General features: G+C 39.8%; 1 protein-coding gene across 1 annotated transcript in view; it reads right to left on the bottom strand.

Moving 5' to 3' along the window:
- gabrb1 (gamma-aminobutyric acid type A receptor subunit beta1) overlaps positions 1-24,509 on the bottom strand; it is an 82,591-nt gene that overhangs the window by 33,997 nt on the left and 24,085 nt on the right. The gene's annotated exons all lie outside the window — the stretch shown is intronic.

Here is a 24,509-nt window from a genome sequence, read left to right as displayed (position 1 = left end):
TGAGTCTTCATCATGTCTTCATCATGAGCCTGAATCTTCATCATGAGCCTGAGTCTTCATCATGTCTTCATCATGAGCCTGAGTCTCCATCATGTCTTCATCATGAGTCTGAGTCTTCATCATGTCTTCACCATGAGCCTGAGTCTTCATCATGTCTTCACCATGAGTCTTCATCATGTTTTCACCATGAGCCTGAGTCTTCATAATGAGCCTGAGTCTTCACCATGTCTTCATCATGAGCCTGAGTCTTCATCATGTCTTCATCATGAGCCTGAGTCTTCATCATGTCTTCATCATGAGCCTGAATCTTCATCATGAGCCTGAGTCTTCATCATGTCTTCATCATGAGCCTGAGTCTCCATCATGTCTTCACCATGAGCCTGAGTCTTCATCATGTCTTCATCATGAGTCTGAGTCTTCATCATGTCTTCATCATGAGTCTGAGACATCATCATGTCTTCATCGTGAGACTGAGTCTTCATCATGAGCCTGAGTCTTCATCATGAGTCTGAGTCTTCATCGTGTCTTCACCATGAGCCTGAGTCTTCATCATGTCTTCACCATGAGTCTTCATCATGTCTTCACCATGAGCCTGAGTCTTCATAATGAGCCTGAGTCTTCACCATGTCTTCATCATGAGCCTGAGTCTTCATCATGTCTTCATCATGAGCCTGAGTCTTCATCATGTCTTCATCATGAGTCTGAGTCTTCACCATGAGTCTGAGTCATCAATACAACCTCCACTCTTACTTCCTGTGATGAAACTTTAATCCCCCAGGGATTCAAAAATAATGTTTTGATTGAATGATTAAGAGAACTATACATCCCAAGACAGACAAGGAACTTTCACTCTTAGTGTGTAATGACAGAACAATCATGAGGGGTAAAAGGTTATCACTTGAAAGAACAAGGTCCATTGGATAGCTTCATTTGGACTTCACATAAGTACAGGTGAATGGAATGTTTGACATGTATGTGTATCATCTTCACCTCTAATAAAATAATGAGTTGTATCATTCCTGTGTAGTACTGCAGACATCTTATTGAGAGCTGAAACCAGATTTCTTAACACTTATTGGACACTATGCGGTAAAGAAGGTGCACATAAGCAAACCTTGAGAGAAAAGTGTGACTTTGGTAGTCTAGAAAAATCCACTGATGCTCCTCCCTGATCCTCCACTCTGCTGAGTGTCCGGCTACACCTCCCCACACTCAGCTGTTACAGTGTCAGGACGTTAAAAGCCCCTCAAGACATGAATATTCATAATTTTCTAACCTTCTTTTATATTCTGGGGCCGTCGATCCCTGGACAGGACACATTAGGAAGCACTGCATGAATTATAAGCAGGTGCAAAGATTGTGGACGCCCTGTAAAAATAGATGTGTCAGGCAGGAACTTGTCAGGAAGGAGAGGATGTTGCAGTTCTGCCGTTTCAAAATGACAATCTTTCAAACTTCACTGTACCGACCTCGTTCACACAACCAAAAATGTCTGTGTCAAAGGGTTGGAGCTGGGTAGATGAAATACAATACACACATTTGTTCTCTTTCCAAAATTCTATTTTTTAATGAAGAATAATAGTGGCAACCACAGCTGACTATATATTTTAAACAAGGAATGAACTGCAGTGTTTGAAAAAGTGCTCTATTTAAAAGTAGCAATCAAAGTTACAATTAAAAGTCCTGTATTCAATATCTTACTTAAGTTAAAGTACAAAAGTATTGAGATCAAAATATACTTAAAGTGGCAAAGCTAAAATTACTTGAGCGTACTGGCCAGAATCAGAATTATATATATATTAAAAACTGGATTATGTTTTTTATACATTAATTTGTGTATCACAGCAGGTGGGGCAAATTTGAATGACTTTGTACTGCTGCATCTAGCAGCAATTATTAACCAGTAACTATTTATCAACGTCAATTAATTTATTTATTTTATATTTTGTATAAGCCAACAATCTGATATGTAAAGTAACTAAAACTGTCAGAAAAATATTGAGGCGTAAAAAATACAATATTGGTTCAAAGATTTAGAGGAGAGGATGTTGTAAGTAGCACAAAATGAAAATACTCAGGACCTTGAAACTGCACTCAACTACAATACATGAGAAAATGTACTTCATAACATTCCACCACTGATTAACTGTAATCAATAATTATTACTTAAATTACTGTTGTCAAAAAATTACAATTTAGAAATGTACATCCAAGGGTCAGTTAGTCGGGAAAGAATGGTCGCTCATGTGTTAAGCAACTCCTAAGATGACTAGCCAGTCATTGCCAAGGAAAACAGGCACTTATGTCTACCCTTTAAATCACAAAACATATCAAATTACATTAAAAGCCTTATCCCTTGGAGAACACCATTCAACACCAAATCAGGTCATACTGTACATACAGAAACCAATATGGACATAGCATTCAAGGTTTAAGAATAATTAACTGTCGGTGCACAGCACAGGGTTGCACGACAAGACAATATAATCCTTTAATTTTGCACAAGAAAGAAAAGCTTTGTTTGTGAGTGTTTTGCCTTTACTTCTTCAGAATAAAAGTTCCTTTAGAAAAATCAGATGCTTTTGAGATATTTTCCGAGCAGTATTTGTTTTGTACTGGGACTTATTCACAGTACGAAACAAATACACCGTACAACAAACAATTATCATCATACAGAGCCATTTAAACATGATTGACTGGTAAAATATGCATCTTTTGTCTGTTACAAGCATTGTGTAAGTGATGGCCTTCTAAATACAAAACCATTCTGTTTATCTGGGGTGATGGAATTTTTCCATTGGAATTTGAAATTTCACAGAAAAGATCTGTGGCAAATAGGGTTGCAAAGGGGCGGAACATTTCCGGTAAATTTCCGGAAAGTTTCCATGGGAAGTTAAGCTGGGGAATTTTGGAAATATTCGATTGAAAATTAAACAAAAAACGTGAAATTTAAACAGGTTTTTAAAAAAAAAATCTTTAAAAAAAATGTTTAAGTAGAACAGAAACAATGTTTTCATTATTTTATTGAACAATTATTTGTTTCATTGAAGAACGAAAACAGGAATGTTGAGTTAAATGTTACCCATTTAAAGTTTGAGAATAGGTTGAGATCGTTTCAGCCCCAAGACCTCGAATCATTCGCTTTACCAGATAAAACTGCGAGACTCTGAGCGCCAGGGGGGCAACCCCACTCATAAAAAAATGAACAAAAATGCACCCCCATCCAAAGATCCCCACAAAGTCCCATTCAAAATGTTAAATGAAAAGAGCCCTTCTCCCTCCAAAAAGTCCCATTAAACATGCAAATCTTCCTTCAAGTAATCCTCTGCATTTTTGCTAAACCCTTTCAGTCAATGGGTTCTTCCTGGGTCTCATCAACATCCAACTCTGAGTCTTCCTCTTCAGTGTCACTGTCCAGCCTTGTTGAGGATGGCTCTGTGTCAGGCTCAAAGAGCCTTAGGTTTGCCCGAATGCCAACCAGTTTTTCCACTCTCACATTTGTGAGCCTGTTGCGAACCTTTGTGTGGTCTCAATAACCATGCAGTAAGCAGTGTGCTATGGCATGGATATTCAAGTGTACTTGAATGGCATCTTTGTTTTATTCAAGATTATGCTAAAATATTCTTTCCCCAACTACATTTAAGTTCCCTATGAAGAGCCAACCTTCAATTTTGCTATCGATAGGCCATTAAGGAACTATTTTACGTTCGCATTGGTGCGCATCAGCATCGATAAAGGCGGGCTCGTGTTGGCAAAATTATGTTTAGCAGTCTAAATTAGTCAATTGTTAGCACCTATTTTATGATTGAAGCTTCAGACATTCAGAATGACAATGGTATCTGTTTACAGCATCTCACCCTCAACGTGGTTTGGTGTCATCCTGATGGCAGATTGTATCTGGAATTGGGACTGGCAAAGACTTACTTGAGTATTGGAAATTTGAATAGCTGACTATATAAATAAAAACAGCTAATAACTATTGGAAAGGACATCAAAACACGAGAAGAGGAGAAAATAAAAAATACTCTCGACAACTTTTGGAATGGTTTGTCCAATCATGAGCTTTGTTGGTAACAGTCAGCAGAATACATTCAGTTCAAGGCTCCTCTGCACTGGCACTTGCATAACATGAAATATCCAAAAAACTCAATTGAATTGACGCTAATGTATCACTTCAAATTGGAATGGTCTGCCATCTTTCAACATTCTTGCCATTTAGGATAGCCCTCCTCCATCAGCCAGACATGCCTGTAAAACTAATTTACTTTCAAATACCCCATACATGTATTTTTATGCCAAACCAAGGTATTGAGCTTCTAATAACCAAAATGTGTATCTGCCAGTCAGTAGTGAGGTCATTTGGAAAAACCTAAATATAGCCCTTGTGTCTGCAGCGAGCACACTGGATGAATAATTGTGGGAGCCTGCAGGGGATAATGATTCTGCAGCACGCCAGTGTGAGAGAAATGTTTGAGGCTTCTTGAGAAACTGGGGAAAGCTCAACCCAAAGTGGAGGAGAAAAGAGACGTGTGCTCCCAGTATCTGAAAACAAGATTCAGAAGAAACAAAGAAGAAGCAGTGAGGCTGAGAGCACATTATGAATATATAATAAGATACTGTATATATAGTGATAAGTATTACTGCAAATGATTGTATTGCCAGCCAGACTCTTACAAAGTCATAAGGACATTGTCTAGTCTAGAGAATGTGCACATTTCTTAAATTAACTATATTATCAAGCCTCCAGGAAATGCAGCAGTTGTTGTAGCACAACTTCCATGTCAGTTTGTGAAATCTTTGGGATAAAAAAAACCTGAACTGTGTTATTTTTACTTCTTAATTCATTTCATTGACCCAGAAATAAACTGATCTTTTTGTTCACTAGTGTTAGGCCATTCTGGCTTCATGCGCCACGTTCATAGAAATGAACTGAAGATCTTCACATTGCTAGAGCATTCTCTCTCTCCTTTGTCGTCATCCTTCTGTGCCTCTGTGCTGTAGGGTATCTTTGTTGGACCCTTGTTAATGCATCACTGGGATTCCTCAGGGCTCCATCCTTGGTCCCCTCCTCTTTTCTCTGTACACATATGTGCCTGGCTCTGTCAATCCCTCTCATGGCTTATCCTGCCAAAGCTACACACTCAACATATTTTTTCATTTTCCCATTTGATCCCATTTTCATTCAGATTTGTTAACAAAAATTGAAACTGGTGTCTCCTTCAGCCTTTGTGTTTGCTTCTGTCCTCTCTCAGAAATTATTGTTTGGAAAGGTTTTTACACAACAGTCCACCGATTTGTTCCACAATCTCGCAAATCACAGCAATGGCTGGTTATAGAACTGACAAAGAGCCTTTTTTGTCATGCAGTAGGACTTGGTTTGAAAAGTCATAAACTATAGTAATACAATAATTAGGGTTAGAGTTCAACTTTCCCTTTATTGATGATATAAAGGCTGATGGCATATGGGTGATGCTACGTCATGAGTTCTCAAGCAGGGATGCAGATGGAAGTGGTCACAAAATCACCATAAAAAGGATTGACAATCCTCTTTATGAAGGGTGTCATTCTACGAAATGTTTGAAAATAGGGAAGAAAGAAAGGGTAGGGAGCAGTTACGTGTTTCAATGGGAAGATCAACAATTGAATGAAATGTGGGCAAAACAGAATAAAGAGGTTTTATTTGAACTGACTTAGGGGGAATCATGTGGACACACAGAGAAGTGTTTACCCTGGAGGAGGCCGTGTTCATTCAGCCATGAAGGCCGGGCCAGCCCCTAATGTTTCTGGACAAACGCCGCTGCTCTCTGTCCTTTTCAACAAGCTCTTTCCTGTGTGGGTCTAAATGGAAAGCACTCCAGGTCCGTCCTGTTATACTACTCTCTCTGCCTCTCATTGTCTGTCTCTCTTTGCGTGTGTGAGTGAGTTCATCTGGTGAGAACCGGCTCTCAACTGGTACATCCTGTAGGGCTGCGTAAAACTACCTTATTACACATTATACTACCATAAACAGGTTCATGCCAACCAGACAAGTGTAAATCAACCAGGAGGCTTCTGAAATTAGCGGGGGGATAACAGCTGAGTTTACCTGTGCTCGTCTTATAAGCCTTAAAGGCCCAGTGAAGTGCATGTTTTTGCACCAAAATGAAATGGCAGTTTCATTCCTTACATATCATTGTGCCTGTTCATGGCTAAAATAATGTTTAATAATTCATAATTAATGAATTATTAATTTTGCCGTCTGAGCCTAACGGAAGTTGCAGACGATAGTGGCTGTGACGTCACAAGATGTACCCAGTTGCGATTGTAAACATGGCGGAGACTCTGGAAAGTGATACTAGTGTGAGAGAAATGATTGATTTGGACAGCTTTTCGGACAGGATAGATGAGGAAAGTGATCAATCTGGTGCACTTTGAGGGCAACATTAAGAGATGTATGGATACAGCTCTCAACACTCATATGAAACATATATTTCAATAATCAAAAAACATTGGAAGGATTTCTTAACCTATTTTATACAACTAATATTACAGAGATGGAAATATTTGTTTACATAGATGACCAAACCCACTGAGATAACTTAGGCTACAGTTTACCTCCCTGAGCTGACGTTATCTCTCTCAGTCCCACAGGAGAGCACTCTCCCTCTCCTTATTGTTGAAACAGCTAATCTCCGTTAGCTCCGAGCTAGCACCAGATGCTAACAACAACCCTGTAACTCTGTCAGTCTCTCTTTCTCTCTCTCTCGAATCGACCAGTGGCCTTTATTTATCATGATCAATCAAATAATCTACGAAACAATGACACCAGCCAGGCTCACCTTCATCTTTTGGGAACAGAAACATCGCCACTTCGGCAGACTTGACATTACTACAGCCAGCGGCAATGCATCGTTTCCCCTGTGTGTAGCTCCGAGCTAGCACCAGATGCTAACAACAACCCTGTAACTCTGTCAGTCTCTCTTTCTCTCTCTCTCGAATCGACCAGTGGCCTTTATTTATCATGATCAATCAAATAATCTACGAAACAATGACACCAGCCAGGCTCACCTTCATCTTTTGGGAACAGAAACATCGCCACTTCGGCAGACTTGACATTACTAGAGCCAGCGGCAATGCATCTTTTCCCCTGTGTGTAGCTCCGAGCTAGCACCAGATGCTAACAACAACCCTGTAACTCTGTCAGTCTCTCTTTCTCTCTCTCTCGAATCGACCAGTGGCCTTTATTTATCATGATCAATCAAATAATCTACGAAACAATGACACCAGCCAGGCTCACATTCATCTTTTGGGAACAGAAACATCGCCACTTCGGCAGACTTGACATTACTAGAGCCAGCGGCAATGCATCTTTTCCCCTGTGTGTAGCTCCGAGCTAGCACCAGATGCTAACAACAACCCTGTAACTCTGTCAGTCTCTCTTTCTCTCTCTCTCGAATCGACCAGTGGCCTTTATTTATCATGATCAATCAAATAATCTACGAAACAATGACACCAGCCAGGCTCACCTTCATCTTTTGGGAACAGAAACATCGCCACTTCGGCAGACTTGACATTACTACAGCCAGCGGCAATGCATCTTTTCCCCTGTGTGTAGCTCCGAGCTAGCACCAGATGCTAACAACAACCCTGTAACTCTGTCAGTCTCTCTTTCTCTCTCTCTCGAATCGACCAGTGGCCTTTATTTATCATGATCAATCAAATAATCTACGAAACAATGACACCAGCCAGGCTCACCTTCATCTTTTGGGAACAGAAACATCGCCACTTCGGCAGACTTGACATTACTACAGCCAGCGGCAATGCATCGTTTCCCCTGTGTTTTTCATCCCTCTTTCTTCACTGTCGCCTCCATTGTCAGGTTTTCTCGATTGGCAATCACTTCCAGTCGACTCCGACACACTTTCCAGGAAAATACTAGCTCAAAAACGTTGAGAAATTCGACTTTGAAAAAGAGAAAAAACGAACGGTGGTGAATGTAAACAGTGCGGCGGCGTCCATCTCGTGACGTCACGCAGTAGATCGCAAGCCACGCCCACGAAGGCGAAGGTCGACTGCAGATTTCCCCGGAAAATTCAAAACTCGTCAAATTTGTTGCTATTCCAACATCTTTTGATATGGGTTCCAATGGACAATTTTGGTCATTACTATACGTATTAGCATAACAGATCATGCACAGGTGCACACTTCACTGGGCCTTTAAGCTTGCTACTAATTGAGCAAAACAAATAGGGAGTTACTGAATACAAGATCTTCGTGACTCTGAGTACCTCACAGTCTTTCAGTCCCGCCTCAAAACACATCTTTTCAACTCTGTCTACCCATAAGCCCCCCCCCCTCTCAATCAACTTCCTCTTGACTGCCTTTTTTTTAATTAAATTTTACTATACTTACTTGTTTGCCTGTCCTTGTTTGTCTACCCTCCCTCATACTGTAAAGCGTCTTTGAGTTGTGAAAAGCGCTATATAAATAAAATGAATTATTATTATTATTATTATTATGAAACAAACTGATGTAATAGGGATATACATTTTTTTTCTGTTTATCGTTACTATTACAAACAAATCAGAATTGGGACATATTCAAAGAAATATGGGATTATTGCAGGATAATACTTAAGAAACAGTTTAAACATGCACCCACATTACTACATTCAATTACATTACATTCAAGTACAGGCTATTTGGCTGACATCTTTATCCAAAGAGAATAGAGAACCGCAGTGACGCGTCGTAAAACCCGGAAGTAAGTTAGCATTTTTAGCACTTCCGGTTCCTTCCTCAAAAAGCAATGCATTTTTTCCATAGGGTTTTGGAAAATAGCTCGAAATAAGGTCTGTGCTTGACACACATTTAAGAGATAAATCACGTTTTGTTCTACGACATTAAATACATCAGCAGTGACCCCACTGGGGATTTTTGAAGAGTTTACGTGTCTGAAAAACGATGGTTGTTACCGAATGGCTGAATAGGACTACAGAAATTGTCGAGGCCGTTGTACGTCATTACGCCGAACACGTAAACACTCCCGCTAAGTTTGTTTTCCCCTGTGTTCTGCTTCAAAGCAAGTACCGGTACCTGCCTATCTTTAGTATCTGTATATATCTGACCATTAGAATCTGTATTTTTGAAATTGTCGTTTTTAACGCCGTAGTTTTACAAATTATAGAATAATTAATTACCAGTGTTTTCCAATTTTACTCGGCAGTTCGTTTCGTTAGCTAACGTTAGCTAAAGCTAGCGCTACTAGTTAGCTACGCAATGGTTTGTTGCTTTGCTCCGGGTTGCAGCCACAGGTCTTCGCATGAAATGTGCTTGTTATATCGTTTCCCGGCCAATGTTTTCCAACGGAGAGTTTGGATTCGTGCCATGAGGTAAGCTGACTTTACATATTTGTCCATGTCACGGTGAAATGTAAATAATGGGTAGTGAGTGACTGTATCGCCGTTTTAGAGATGGCGCTGCTGAAAAGACCGCAACATAAGTAAAGATAATGAATACATCCTATTAAAACCTGTGTGGCTTATATGATAAGTCTAATTAGTACAAGCAGCATAAAGTTTCACCAAGTAACTAAAGATTGTAGTCAGGGAAATCAGTTTGACATATTGAACTAATAACAAATCACCTCTGGCTGGCAGAGAACTCTCTGCTCCATAGCTTCTCTTGGACATAAAATCACATGTACATTTTACATTTATATTCAATTTAATATTCCATCCCTCACATACTTTTGTAAATATAATAACTTATATTTTGTTTTTCTTGTTATGCTGCTGCAACACAAACATTTCCCAAATTGGGATCAATACAGTAATATCTTATCTTAATTAATTAAGAAATATAACTATTATAATTAGTGTAGCAGCTGACACCTATTTTCAATATGGATTAATCTACCATTTATTTCTTTAGTTAAATTTTCATCTATAAAAATGTCAAAATAGTGAAAATGTTCACGAGACTTATCAAAGTGCAAGGTTATATCTTTAGATGTTTTGTTTTAGCCTATGTACTGTATGTCTTAATGCTCTTACAGTATATGTGACGGTGTGACTTCCATGAAACTAATATTTTATATCTTCCCAACAGACGAGCTGACAGGAAACCTAACACTCTAACAACCACAACATTGCAAAGGCGAGTAAATGTAAATTAAAAACAATTCACAATTTTTTTATTTCTTCTTTCTTGCAGTGAGGTGAAGCTGACCTTGCACTTGGTGCCAGTAAGGATGTTCCTCACGCAGGCTGAATGTTTCTCCTTCCTTACTGACACAGAAGCCCTTGATTTGCAATGCTTCATTAATTGTCATTTCCCTGGCTCCTTAGGGACACTTTACCTCCGGCACAGCGGAAGACCCTACTAGACCATCTGGAGATGCCCCCAACAATCCTGATAGGGAGAGCCACAAATCTGACTCATGGACCTGCATCTGAGTTGCAGTGGTGAATGCCCTGACGCCCTCACATTCATTCATAGTCCCCAACTGTACAGACAAAACACCATCAAGGGCCTGTTGTTGCCCTAGCACCCTGGCAATAAAGGAAGCAGTCACACGCTTTGACCTCAAGACAGCTCCAAAGTTGCTGGCAGTCAACCTTCCTTTCCTGAACAAATGCCAGTTTGGGTTGGTTTGCTGACCAGTGGTAGCCACCTGAATTGCCCTCTGTTGCTCTTCAGACAATGCCATGCTGGCCACAATTGACTCAGGTCCCTGATGCCCAACAGATTTGATAATTTCAGGAACAGTAAGTGTTTCCAAGCTGTAGTGTTCCTCTTCTGGCTCGGGGGAGAGAAGCCAAGAAATTCCTGAAAACCTGCCCCCGAGTCTGTCCCTCAGCCAGTCACGATCTTCGGAGGTGGGCTCTCTTGTCAGCGGGTTAAATTAGTTATTGGTTTCAACAGTCACATTAAAACAGTTACTAAATCAGCCTACTATCACCTAAGGAACATATCTAGGATTAAAAGACTAATTTCACAGCACGATTTGGAAAAACGTGTCCATGCTTTTATCTTCAGTAGACTGGACTACTGCAATGGTGTCTTCACAGGTCTCACTAAAAAATCTATTAGAAAGCTGCAGCTGATTCAGAACACCGCTGCTCGAGTCCTTACCAACACTAAGAAAGTGGATCACATCGCTCCAGTTCTGAAGTCTTTACACTGGCTTCCTGTGTGTCAAATAATACATTTCAAAATACTGCTGCTGTTTATAAAGCACTGAATGGTTTAGGACCAAAATGCATTTCTGACCTCCTGCTAAATTATGAACCATCCAGATCTCTCAGGTCTTCAGGGACTGGTCAGCTTTCTGTCCCCAGAGTCAGAACTAAACATTGCAAAGCAGCGTTCAGTTCTTATGCTCCAAATATCTGGAACAAACTCCCAGAAACCTGCAGGTCCGCTGCAACTCTTACTACTTTTAAATCCAGGCTGAAGACTTTTCTTTTTGTCGCTGCTTTTAATTGAACTATTCATATCTTAGACTGCACTGTAACTTTTATCCATGTATTTTTTCTTTTAATGTTTATTTTATTAGCTTTTCTTTTTAATGACTGATTTTAAATGCCATTTTCTTAATGTCTTTCATTTTTTGTAAAGCACTTTGAATTGCCTTGTGTTGAAAAGTGCTATATAAATAAACGTGCCTTGCCTTGCCTAATAAAGATTTCATGTGACACATACAATTGATTTGTTGATGAGAATTAATGTGAATAAATTAACTCTAGGTTAACGGTACTCTTGCTTTCACTACTCACCGACACTCTAAACCTTGTCCCTCATGCTAGCCCTGACAACACCGGTAAGCACACCTTCATCTAGGCTGCACTGTAACGTGTCCTGACTTGTAGTGGTTCTCTCCTCTATCTACACTCTTGTCATCTTTGTAAAACGATATCACACTGGTAATTGACACAGCCATGACTTCTAGTTAAATTCAGTGTGGCTAAAATGAAAAGCTTTGTTAAAATATGCAAGCACGCGAAAGTCAAATTCAGCTTTATTGTCAAAAATTCTACATAAATACAATTCTACAGAAATATCGAAATATCGTTTCCCACAGTGTGACATGTATCCATAAAACAAAACAAAAAGGGCCTAGATAACTGGGGTATACAGTTTAAAATGTTAATATATTTAAAGTGTTCAAAGTGCAGTTTCAGTGCAAGTCAGTTGAAACGATCATAAGTTGGCGTGACGTTGAAGTCGTGCGACCCTGCTGCTGTACTGGCTTGTAGTTCGTTTATAGCATAACGTTAGCATTTTGCTTCTGGCGAATAGATTTATGATTAAAAAATTATAAAAGTAGGGTTGACATGTGGAGATTATCCGGCTGAACAAAACGTGATCCCTCTCTTAAATGTGTGTCAACCACAGACCTTATTTCGAGCTATTTTCCAAAATCCTATGGAGAATTTGCATTGGTTTTTCGCAAAGGAACCGGAAGAAGTTTGGCATCAATGTCTGTGCCTCTTAAAGGCCCAGTGAAGTGCATGTTTTTGCACCAAAATGAAATGGCAGTTTCATTCCTTACACATCATTGTGCCTGTTCATGGCTAAAATTATTTTTAATAATTCATAATTAATGAATTAATGAATTATTAATTTTGCCGTCTGAGCCTAACGGAAGTTGCAGACGATAGTGGCTGTGACGTCACAAGATGTACCCAGTTGCGATTGTAAACATGGCGGAGACTCTGGAAAGTGATACTAGTGTGAGAGAAATGATTGATTTGGACAGCTTTTCGGACAGGATAGATGAGGAAAGTGATCAATCTGGTGCACTTTGAGGGCAACATTAAGAGATTTATGGATACAGCTCTCAACACTCATATGAAACATATATTTCAATAATCAAAAAACATTGGAAGGATTTCTTAACCTATTTTATACAACTAATATTACATAGATGGAAATATTTGTTTACATAGATGACCAAACCCACTGAGATAACTTAGGCTACAGTTTACCTCCCTGAGCTGACGTTATCTCTCTCAGTCCCACAGGAGAGCACTCTCCCTCTCCTTATTGTTGAAACAGCTAATCTCCGTTAGCTCCGAGCTAGCACCAGATGCTAACAACAACCCTGTAACTCTCTCAGTCTCTCTTTCTCTCTCTCTCGAATCGACCAGTGGCCTTTATTTATCATGATCAATCAAAGAATCTACGAAACAATGACACCAGCCAGGCTCACCTTCATCTTTTGGGAACAGAAACATCGCCACTTCGGCAGACTTGACATTACTACAGCCAGCGGCAATGCATCGTTTCCCCTGTGTTTTTCATCCCTCTTTCTTCACTGTCGCCTCCATTGTCAGGTTTTCTCGATTGGCAATCACTTCCAGTCGACTCCGACACACTTTCCAGGAAAATACTAGCTCAAAAACGTTGAGAAATTGGACTTTGAGAAAGAGAAAAAATGAACGGTGGTGAATGTAAACAGTGCGGCGGCTTCCATCTCGTGACGTCTCACAGTAGATCGCAAGCCACGCCCACGAAGGCGAAGGTCGACTGCAGATTTCCCCGGAAAATTCAAAACTCGTCAAATTCGTTGCTATTCCAACATCTTTTGATATGGGTTCCAATGGAACATTTTGGTCATTACTATACGTATTAGCATAACAGATCATGCACAGGTGCACACTTCACAGGGTCTTTAAGGTCCTGACACATCAAGCCCATTATTGGCCGTAGGTCCTTTCGGAGTCATCAGTGAGCAACTATGTGCATCTTTACCAAAAAGAGAAGGGTCTTTCTCTCATTTATCTTTGAAGCATGTTCAAATGTAGTTTCTTTTTTTGAAGAATGCTATAATTTTGCTTGCTTACCTAGTTCAAATATAATAAATACATTTTTTTCCAGAAAAGATCAGCACAGTGGAGTCGTTTTCTACACTTCTTTCTTTAGACTGCTGCAACAAGCTTAGCCAATCAGAAGTGTAAATGAATGTGCCAAAAGTAATGCTATTAACTACACAATGGTTAAATTACTTCACATCAGTAATGGCTGCTGGGGCCAGAACTGGGGCCGGACCCATGGCTGCTGGGGCCAGAACTGGGGCTGGAACCATGGCTGCTGGGGCCAGAACTGGGGTCGGAACCATGGCTCTTGGGGCTCGGGCTGCTAGCCTGGACTTGCGACTCTTTCTCTTAGGAGCCTTTTGGAGGCTCCGTGGACCTCCGAAAGCCGGACGAGTTCCAGAGAACGGCTCCTGGACAGGAGCAGGAACTGGGGCAGAAGCAAGGGTTGACTCCAGACGGAACACACCGAGGCGTATGGTGTCAGGTTGGGAATTGGGAGGCAGGGAGCTAGCATGCCTGGGGCTAGCAGGCCGGGAATCACACACCGAGAGGACACCGGACACTCCCCTCCATCGATCAGAGCAGTAAGCCAAAGAAAAGGAAAAATCCAATAATTCCTGCTCAAATGGATCTGCTGGGCCCATCCTTGGTTGGTTGGTTCTGTTACGGTAGAGTGAAGCAAGCAGGACCCAAATGCAGATAATACTGATAATACCTTTATTTCAAGAATAAAACTCGGACAAACAGAACACTCCCTGGTGAACTCAGTCACCAACAAAATATGAACCAACACTGAACACAGGAAGAGACAAGACTAAATACAGGGAGGGGTAATCACGAGACGAGAAACAGCCGGGCAGGGGAGGAGAAACACAAGGTCAACAGGTGAACACAATCAGACAATTAGACACACCAGGGAAACTAACGACAGGGAGGAAAAACACAGGGAGAGGGACAAGACAATACCCAAGGAGGAAAACATGACAGGGAGAACCGAACAGCAAAATAAACCCATTACAAGACATACAAAACTAAAAACGTGACATAACACAAGAATCGTGACACTTTGGGACAAGAAAGCATAAAATGCTGACTCATTTCTGGTTTTAGGACTGAATCCTGCACCACACCACATTATTTACTTAACTGAAAGCAACATATATGACTTTATCTGTATGTTGTATTAACTTGGTGCAGCTCTCCCTGGCTGAAAGAGAAAAGGACGTTTACACTGAATCCTTCTGTAAATCACACTCAGACATATCTAACCGTAGAGCATTACACCATGTCCCTTCTGTTTGCCCAGGGCCGGCCCTAGGCATAGGCAGTATAGGCGCCAACATTTTTTTAAAATATATTTTTATTTTATTTCATAACAACACAAATTCCCGATTTTGGATCAACAAAGTACATCTTATTATCTTATACTAACAGAACTACGTCTATATTGTGTACAGCGCCCATAAACTATGTTTTGTGGGGGGGCGCCAGCTAAAATCTTGCCTAGGGCAGCAAATTGGTCAGGGCCGGCCTTGTGTGTGCCGTAGGATTTACAGTCACCACAGTGTCTTCCTCTGAATAAAGTGTTGCCATGATAACCATGTTGGTTCTGTTCCAGTGCTGGTGCAGCGTAAAAGAGTCCTGCTGGTCAGCCACCTGCCACACCATCACCAAATCCTGAGCATCATCACATGCTGCCAACCAGTGCATGCCAAAACCTTCAGTACATAATATTCATGTGAAGCAAATACAAATGCAGTCAAATGTAAAGGACGATCAGATGGCATACATATTGGACAACACGAGACAATGTGGTTGTTTCTAAACGTACAATTAACCAAGAAGATGAGAAACACAGTAACTATGTACATTACTTTAGGCGCTTAAAATGATCATCTTATTATGCTGCACTTCTAGTTCCTTTGTCTCGAAGATCTGTGGTTAACACAGGTTACATATGTTCATGTTTGTACTACGACATAAAATATGTCAGTGAAAACCCCACTGGTGAGTGTCTTAGAAACCACGGTTGCTAACAAGTGACTAAACAAGACTAGTATGATGTAGGTCCTTTTTAGTCAAGCATTAGCTTTTTGCCTCTTTTGATTACATTTTAGCTTTAGTAATTATAAAAGTGGTGTAAATATGCGAAGATGATCCTGCTGGACAGAATGTGTGAGTATGATTAACATGTGCTTGCCAAAGATCTTATTTTCTGTAATATTCAAAATTCCAATTAAAAAAAACCCATTGCTTCGGTCGGCCTACAAAATCTGAGGGCCAATGGGCATCTGAAATATTTGAAGAAAAAACAAGCAGCAGTTAAATGTGAGGGGTAAAGGCACAGAACATGAGCAGGGAAAACGTTACCAAAAAGCTTACAATGAAAACCAATGTTTTTTTTTAATCTTTTAATAACCCTGAACATTTTGAACATATTGTACTCCTCATTGAATTTAAATATATAAACATCCACACACTTTGGACCCTTTTTAAATGTATATATCTGTATATATTTGTAAGTAGTAGGTTGGTGTTTTATTGTGTTTTTTCATTTTATTAAACTATGTTATATAGTGTATTCTATCAATTCTATAAAGATATGTATACTTCTAATATGCATGTATTTACTGTTTATTTAAATATTATTTTGTATCTCATCTGCTAATATCTTACTGAAAAAAATTCAAGAGGGACACAATGTGAGGTTGCCCTCCCTGTGGCTAGAGGCTGCCAACAGAGGTAACAATCAAACAGAAAAGAGTGGGCTTGGTAATATACATAGAACCAATAAATATTCTTACTAATGCATTGAGTCAAATAAACATAATAAAAAAATAAATGAACGTTACATGCCGCTGGTTATTTAAAAATGACAGCTTTTTGCATTTCTGGGAATTGTCTCAGATGTAAAGGTGCTGTTCTGTTGACACAAATAACAAGAAGAAAAACCATCACCATAACTGCCTTGTTAACATGCCACTGTAACAAAACAATTCCCAAATACGGGATCAATAAAGTGCTAATCTAATCTAATGTGTTACAGTAAATGCTGGTCCTGGACAGGCCCCTGAAAGATTTCTCAGCTGAAAACTGTCAAGTCATCATTCCTCTCTCTTTGAACTCGAAGGACTGAATTATTGACGCTGACAGGCAAACTGTATCCTCAGTAAAGTCCACGCGACTTGCTGCAGAGTGTACACTGCACCAGGAGAGCAGCATCAAACATTCACCAGCTGGTTCTCCTCCAAGCTCCAGGGGAAGCACACATGCAATCTGATGGAAGCCTTTGAGGAATGTGCTCAATGCTAATCTGATGCTGCTGACCAAACTCTGCAGGGTTTCTGAGGGCTAACATGGCCAAGAGACCATCAGGAGAGGATGGAGCTGGTCATCTCTTTCATTAAAGATGGGAGAAATGGTAACACTGATAGTGACCAGGTGGTAAGATGTTACACTGAATGTATATTTGAGTATTATGCATCCATTATGTGTTAGCTATATCTGATATAGGTTATTGTAAATCATTTTTTTCCTTTTTCTCTTTCCTCTCTTTTTCTGATTTGTGGATGGTTATGTAGTTATTTAATCAATTTAAGTGTTTGATTTGATATGTACAGTGGTGTTAAGTAACTAAGTACATTTACTTAAGTACAATTTTGAGAAACGTGTACTTTACTTTAGTATTTCAATTTACCCCACTACAATTCAGAGGTAAATTGTGTACTTCTACTCCACTGCATGTATTGAATACCTTTAGTTACTTCGCAGATGTGGATGAATGATGTGAAACATAATCAAGTCTTAAATCAGACTTTAGTTCCACCTGTAAATTCACAAGCTACCCTGCAGTATGCAAAGTCATTCAAACTAGCTGCACCTTTACCAGCTTTGAGAACACTTTCATGATCAATCATTATAAAACATATCATATATATTATTCTGAAATGGACCAATCTGCACAATGACTACTTTTACTGTCGCTACTTTCACTATATTTTTAGGCAAATTTTTACTTGAGTAACATTTAGAATGCAGGACTTTTACTTGTAACAGAGTATTTCTACAGTCTGGTAGTCTTCTACTTTTACTCAAGTACAAGTTCTGAGTACTTCTCCCACCTCTGGTTTTGTATGCCTTGTTAACAAATAATTTCTGAAAAATAACAATAAAAACACACATTGGGAATAAAGTAAAGAAAAAACAGCTAAAACATATGAAGTAATCATTCATAGAGCTGACTTATTGCTTGAAAGTAAGCATTACTACTGCAGTCCATCAATTAAAACCTATATTATTGTTCTTCCCAATAACAATCTATGATTAATCTCCCATTACAATACTACTTGTATTTTGGGGTAAGATAAAACACACACGTGGTGTAGTAACAAAAAGATGCATGACAAACTGGTAAGAGAAATCAGAGAGATTTTTACTTTATTATCAAAAGATTTCAAAATTATTGTCATGAAGTCTGACCGTTTTCAGATAGTAAACTATAGCACAGACAAAACCGCTCACCCTCTGTGTAATGTGTGCTACACTGGCCATTTCCTCTCTGCTGCTCTCATACTGCAGCATTTTCTGTTCCTACGATGGTGACCCTGTCCACTATATCACACTCTTGTACAACTTCAAGAAACAGGCGCATGGCAAAATGCCTTTCCTCCGTTTTCATCAAATCTTAAGAATGAGTGCAGTTGTCACGGATTAGATGTGCCGTTACATTGAAGTAGTGCTGGTACTTACTCCACATTCTCCACATGTAACCTGTGCCAATTCCTCTGCTTTCCTCACTTCCAATTATTTGTAAAGATCCGTTAGTATAGGAGCAATCTTGGGTCAAATTTGATAATCTGATTCATTTTGTGTTAATTCTTTTTACGAGTTATGGTTTCCAGATTAATCGCGACCATTACATTAACATTGAGATATTTTTTCATCACACAACACATATTTATAGTTTGCAGTGTGACTGGGTGACAGGCACAACTGCCAATTCTCTATCCTACAGTATACTATAGCACTCCGGACTGCAGTGGTTCCTGAAGAGTGTGCTGCAGCTCCAGGGAAGCCCTTGGGATGGGCCAAGGCTGACAAAAGATGTGCTTATTTATATTCTTTATGGTATATTCCACAACATGAAAAACAATTACATCAGCTACATTAACTACAGTACTATAAAAAGCCCTTAGTATGTGGTTATAGGGTGGCTGTGGCTAAGGGGCTAAATGAGTACCAATCCAAAGGTCAGTGGTGGTCAACTTGTCGATTAAATCCCCAGTTCCTGTAGTCAACATGTCGAAGAGTCCTTGGGCAAGATACTTAACCCCAATTGCTCCCGTAAGTCTAGAGTACTGAAGTGTATGTTAGTCGCTTTGAAAAGAGCAGCAGCTAGGTGACATGTAATGTAATATAATGTCACATATTGTTGACATGACAGTTCATATTTGCCAGTTGCCATAGTGAAGAGAGGCCCTTTTTGGCACGTTTCAAAGGCCCAAACCACTCCACAATTAACTTGCTCTGACAGTTGCTGTTTCTGATGGATGGATGATTGATGTTAAGTGAATAATCAAGAAGGAGAGCAAAGCATAAAGGAGTTTGATGCGGTGGGCATGGGCTTGTGAAGGCTGCAAAGGGACCCGGTTTGTCTGTTGATCTACAGTTAACACTAACTTGAATGTGAAAACAGCAATAGCATCACATTGACCCTTTTGCACTACATTTCTTGTTAACCACATTGCGCAAAACAATTGTATGGACTGTTTTTGGCTTTATAGGTCAAAGCTTGGCTGTGGTCCAGGAGGTGAATGGTTGTCTACAGTGGTTTGATCCCGAGACCCTGCTGTCAACATGTCAATGTGTCATTAGGCAAGATCAAGACCCCAGGAAGAGTGCCAGGCATTGAAGCAATTTCCCTATTGGCCACATGTTGGTACTACTTCTATGTCAGTCACGTTATGCCATTAGGCCCAACAATACTTTTCCCCATTGACTTACATTGGGCAAGAGCTACTGTAAATCAGAGGTTGATGTCTTTTTTAGATAAATAAACTCCACAGTATGAACACTTGAAAAGCCCCTATTTGAATGATTTAGTCCAAAAAGTTGTAAAAATAGTGGATTGGGGGCTGGGCATAGGGAATACACTTGTGCGAATGCTCAATCTCTCCAATGGATGCGGAAGATAAGAGGAAGATCCAGGATGATTCGGGTATATTTCTTCTTGAGAGTCAGTCCATTTTGGCTTCATGCACACTGAACAACTTTCATAGGAATGAATGGGGTCCCACCTCAATACTAAACCAAAATTAAATTATACCTCCTTTGAAAGCCTTGTTTTTAGTCTTACGCATCCGACCTGGAAAACATACAGCCAATCTTATTTGTTACAGTGTACCGTGCACCAGGTCCTTATTCAGAATTCCTATCAGAATTCTCTGAGTTTGTATCAACTTTGGTACTTAAAACAGATAAAGTAATTATCGTAGGTGACTTTAATATTCATGTTGACGACGATAAAAATAGCCTTACTGTTGCATTTAACTCTGTATTAGATTATATTGGTTTCCATCAAAGTGTAAATAAACCAACCCACTGTTATAATCACACTCTCGACCTTGTTCTGACTTATGGTATTGAAATTGAGCAACTATTAGTCGAACCGCATAGTCCTGCTTTATCTGACCATTTTTTTGTAACTTTTTAAGTACTGTTACTAGACTACAAACCATTAGTCAAAAGCTCCTGCAGCAGAAATCTATCTGTTAGTGCTATAGCCAAAATTAAGGACGAGATTCCATCAATACTTAACTCGATAGCACGTCTGCATGTAGGGGAGGAAACTTATACAAAATGTACACCCCCCCAAATTGATCATGTTGTTGATAGTGCTACAGGTGCGCTGCGAATAAAATTAGACTCTGTTGCTCCTTTGAAAAAGAAGAAAATAAAACAAGATAGACTAGATCCATGGCATAATGCCGAAACCCGCAAAAAATAAAGCAAAAGTCGAGACAATTTGAAAGGATTTGGCGTTCCACTAAACTTGAAGAATCTCGTTTAATTTGGCATAATACTCTCCATTAATTAGCACTTCTTTATTAAATATTATGAATATGTCTTTATTATCAGGCTATGTTCCACAATCATTCAAAGTAGCAGTGATAAAACCTCTTCTTAAAAAGCACAACCTCGATCCAGAGGTTTTAGCCAATTATAGACCTATTTCTAATCTTCCGTTCCTCTCAAAAATTATTGAGAAAGCAGTCGCAAAACAGTTGTGTGATTACTTAAAAAACTATGATTTATTTGAAGATTTTCAGTCTGGCTTTAGAACACATCATAGCACAGAGACAGCTCTGGTTAAAGTCACAAATTACATTCTAATAGCCTCGGACAAAGGACTTGTCTCTATTCTTGTCTTGCTCGATCTCAGTGCTGCATTTGATACTATCGACCATGATATCCTATTGCAAAGACTAGAGCACTTAGTTGGCATACAGGGAACTGCTTTAGGCTGGTTTAGGTCTTATCTATCTGAACGCTCTCAGTTTGTACGTGTCAACGATGAATCTTCCATGCAAACCAAAGTTAGCCATGGAGTGCCACAGGGCTCAGTGCTTGGACCTATTTTGTTCACATTATATATGCTTCCGTTAGGCAATATCATAAGGAATCATTCTGTACATTTTCATTGTTATGCGGATGATACTCAACTATATTTATCCATCAAGCCTGATAGAACCAATCACCTAAATAAAATTCAAAACTGCCTCAAGGACTTACAAACGTGGATGACCTTACATTTCTTTATGTTAAACACGGCCAAAACTGAAGTTATTGTACTCGGCCCAAAGAATCTACGAAACAAACTATCTAAAGATATACTATGGCATATATGGCATTAATTTGGCCTCCAGTGAGACTGTAAGGAATCTTGGCGTTATATTTGATCAGGATTTATCCTTTAACGCCCACATAAAATCAATCTCAAGGACCGCCTTCTTTCATCTACGTAACATTGCAAAAATCAGGCATATCTTTCCTCAAAACAATGCAGAGAAACTAGTCCATGCATTTGTTACTTCAAGGCTGGATTATTTTAACTCTTTATTATCAGGGTGTACCAAGAAGTCAGTTAAGTCGCTTCAGCTGATTCAAAATGCTACAGCTCGTGTACTAACCAGAGTTAGTAAAAGAGACCACATTACTCCTGTTCTGGCTGCCTTACACTGGATCCCTATAGAACACAGGATCGAATTTAAAATTCTTCTTCTGGCCTACAAAGCCCTTAATGAGCAGGCGCCAACTTACCTTAAAGAACTCATTATACCCTACTGTCCAACTAGGGCATTGCGTTCCAAGAATGCAGGGTTGTTGGTTGTTCCTAGAGTCTCTAAAAGTACAATGGGAGCCAGAGCCTTTTCTTATCAAGCTCCACTTTTGTGGAATCAGCTTCCGGTTTGTGTTCGCGCGGCAGACAGTCTATCTGTTTTTAAGTGCGAGTGCGCTTAAGACCTTCCTTGTTGATAAAGCTTATAGTTAGGGCTGATTAGATTCAGCCCCTAGTTTTGCTGCTATAGGCTTAGACTGTCGGGGGACACCTTACTTCTTCCTTCTGTCTGTCTTTGGCTGTGTACTCTCATGTTCCGAATAACCCAGCTTCCCCAAAATTTCTTTTTGGTGTCTATCTACGCTGGGATCCTGAGTCGTGGCTGATCCTGTTGCTGTGGTCCCGAGTCATGGATCCTGAGTCCTGATCTGAGTCCTGGATTTCGAGTCGTGGCTGAACCTGTCTCTGCGGTCGTGCCTGACTCTCATCATACTACTTCTCTGATGGCTCCCACAGGATTATTGACATCCTCGTGGATTCTTCTTCTTATTATAGACACATGCATTTCCAAACATTTAGACTGCCTATGTTGTAAATGTATTATCTTTTCAATTTACACACGGCCTCTATTGCACGTCTGTCCGTCCTGGGAGAGGGATCCCTCCTCTATTGCTCTCCCTGAGGTTTCTCCCATGTTCCCCTTTAAACTGTGGGTTTTCTGGAAGTTTTTCCTTGTACAATGTGAGGGTCTAAGTACAGAGGGTGTCATATTGCCATACTGATATTCTGTACAAACTGTGAAGTCCACTGAGACAAATGTAACATGTGTGATATTGGGCTATATAAATAAATATTGATTGATTGAATGAATGACCTCCAACACTGTATTCTGTTCTCATTATACATCCTTTGGTATGATACTTAACCCCAAATTGCCTAACCATATCCCCAAATTACCCCTGATGGCATTACCAATGGTGTGTGAATGTGAGCCTCCCCTTAGCACAATGGTTCTCAAACCTTTTCTGTCAGGCCCCCCCTTTGGAGAAAAAAAACAGTCGGGCCCCCCAACACAAATAGACACGTAATGGGCCAAGTTAACATTTATTAAAATACATCAATATGAACGTGAGAATTCCTTTCAAGAACAGTGATGATAAAACAATGCTCCATAATTCTGTTTGGTCAAAAAAAAAAAAAAAATACAATTGTGCAATCCCTTTGCTAGAACAATAAGTTATAATACTTTGCCACTTTGCAATCTGTGCAAAAAAATGAAAATAAATAAAATGCTGATATTTGGCAGAAAAGTGTGTCTTAGCATTAGTGGCTGCAATGAGCCTGTTTGGCACAGCACATTTCTTCAAAATGGGGTTGCAGGCTCAGTGGCAGCGCCAGAGATTTCTTTTGGGGGTGCTGTGGGGTAGCTTGACGTCTCATAGAGGGTGCTCAAACATTTAGGGTTTCCCATTAATGTACTGGTCGCTACAGTGGAATTTTCTACTGCAACATTCCCCACGCATACACAATGTCCCGCGACTGTTACAACGACAGGGGTTACCCCCCTGTCATGCCTCTGCGCCCCCCACTTTGAGAAACACTGCCTTAGCAGATGGCATGAATGTGTGTGAATGCTGACATGACAAGTAAATGTAAAAGCACTTTAACTAGAAAGAATAAAAAAGTGCTATTTAAAGGCAAACCATTTACCAGGTCCCAGTTTGATAAAACAGTGGAAAAAGAATAGAAAGAATCTTGTTCCAAATTTGTAACAGTTCAGGGGCCTCATTTATAAATGGTGCGTATGCACAAAAGATGGCGTACACCAGTTTCTACACAATGTTTGCGATTTATAAAAAACTAACTTCATGGGAAAATGTGCGGTCCTCCACGCAAACTCTAACTCATGCGTACGCACTAAGCACAAAAACAGGAGGGACGAGAAACTGCTACACCGTTGGCAGAAGGAAGAATGGAGAGAAATATGTGGAAGTAATACCATAAATAAAATGTTACCTCTCATTTATCATATATGAAGAATTCATTTTCAAACATTGATTAAAGCCAATCTTAAAATGATTTAACAAACACCTGTTAGCGACTCCTCAGTGCACACAAAAACATAACTTGGAGAAATAAATAAATACGCAAATGTTATTTAAAACCACCTCGAATATGTTGTGTTAATGTTATGAAATGTTTTGTCATAAATTATGCGGTAAGCAGGAGGACAGAATTGCGTCTAAACTGACGCCGTTTTGCATTTCTATAGGTTGTAGATACGAGCATGGTTTTATATACTATCACGTTTAATCGTGTTTTATGCCGTTCGCCGCCTACTTGATAAGTCGCTCTTAAAAGACAGGAGGT

This window comes from Notothenia rossii, assembly GCF_949606895.1.
Source record: "Notothenia rossii genome assembly, chromosome: 7".
Classification (NCBI taxonomy): Eukaryota; Metazoa; Chordata; class Actinopteri; order Perciformes; family Nototheniidae; genus Notothenia; species Notothenia rossii.
Note: the sequence above shows the minus strand (reverse complement) of the source record. Positions and strands in the feature narration are given on the sequence as shown.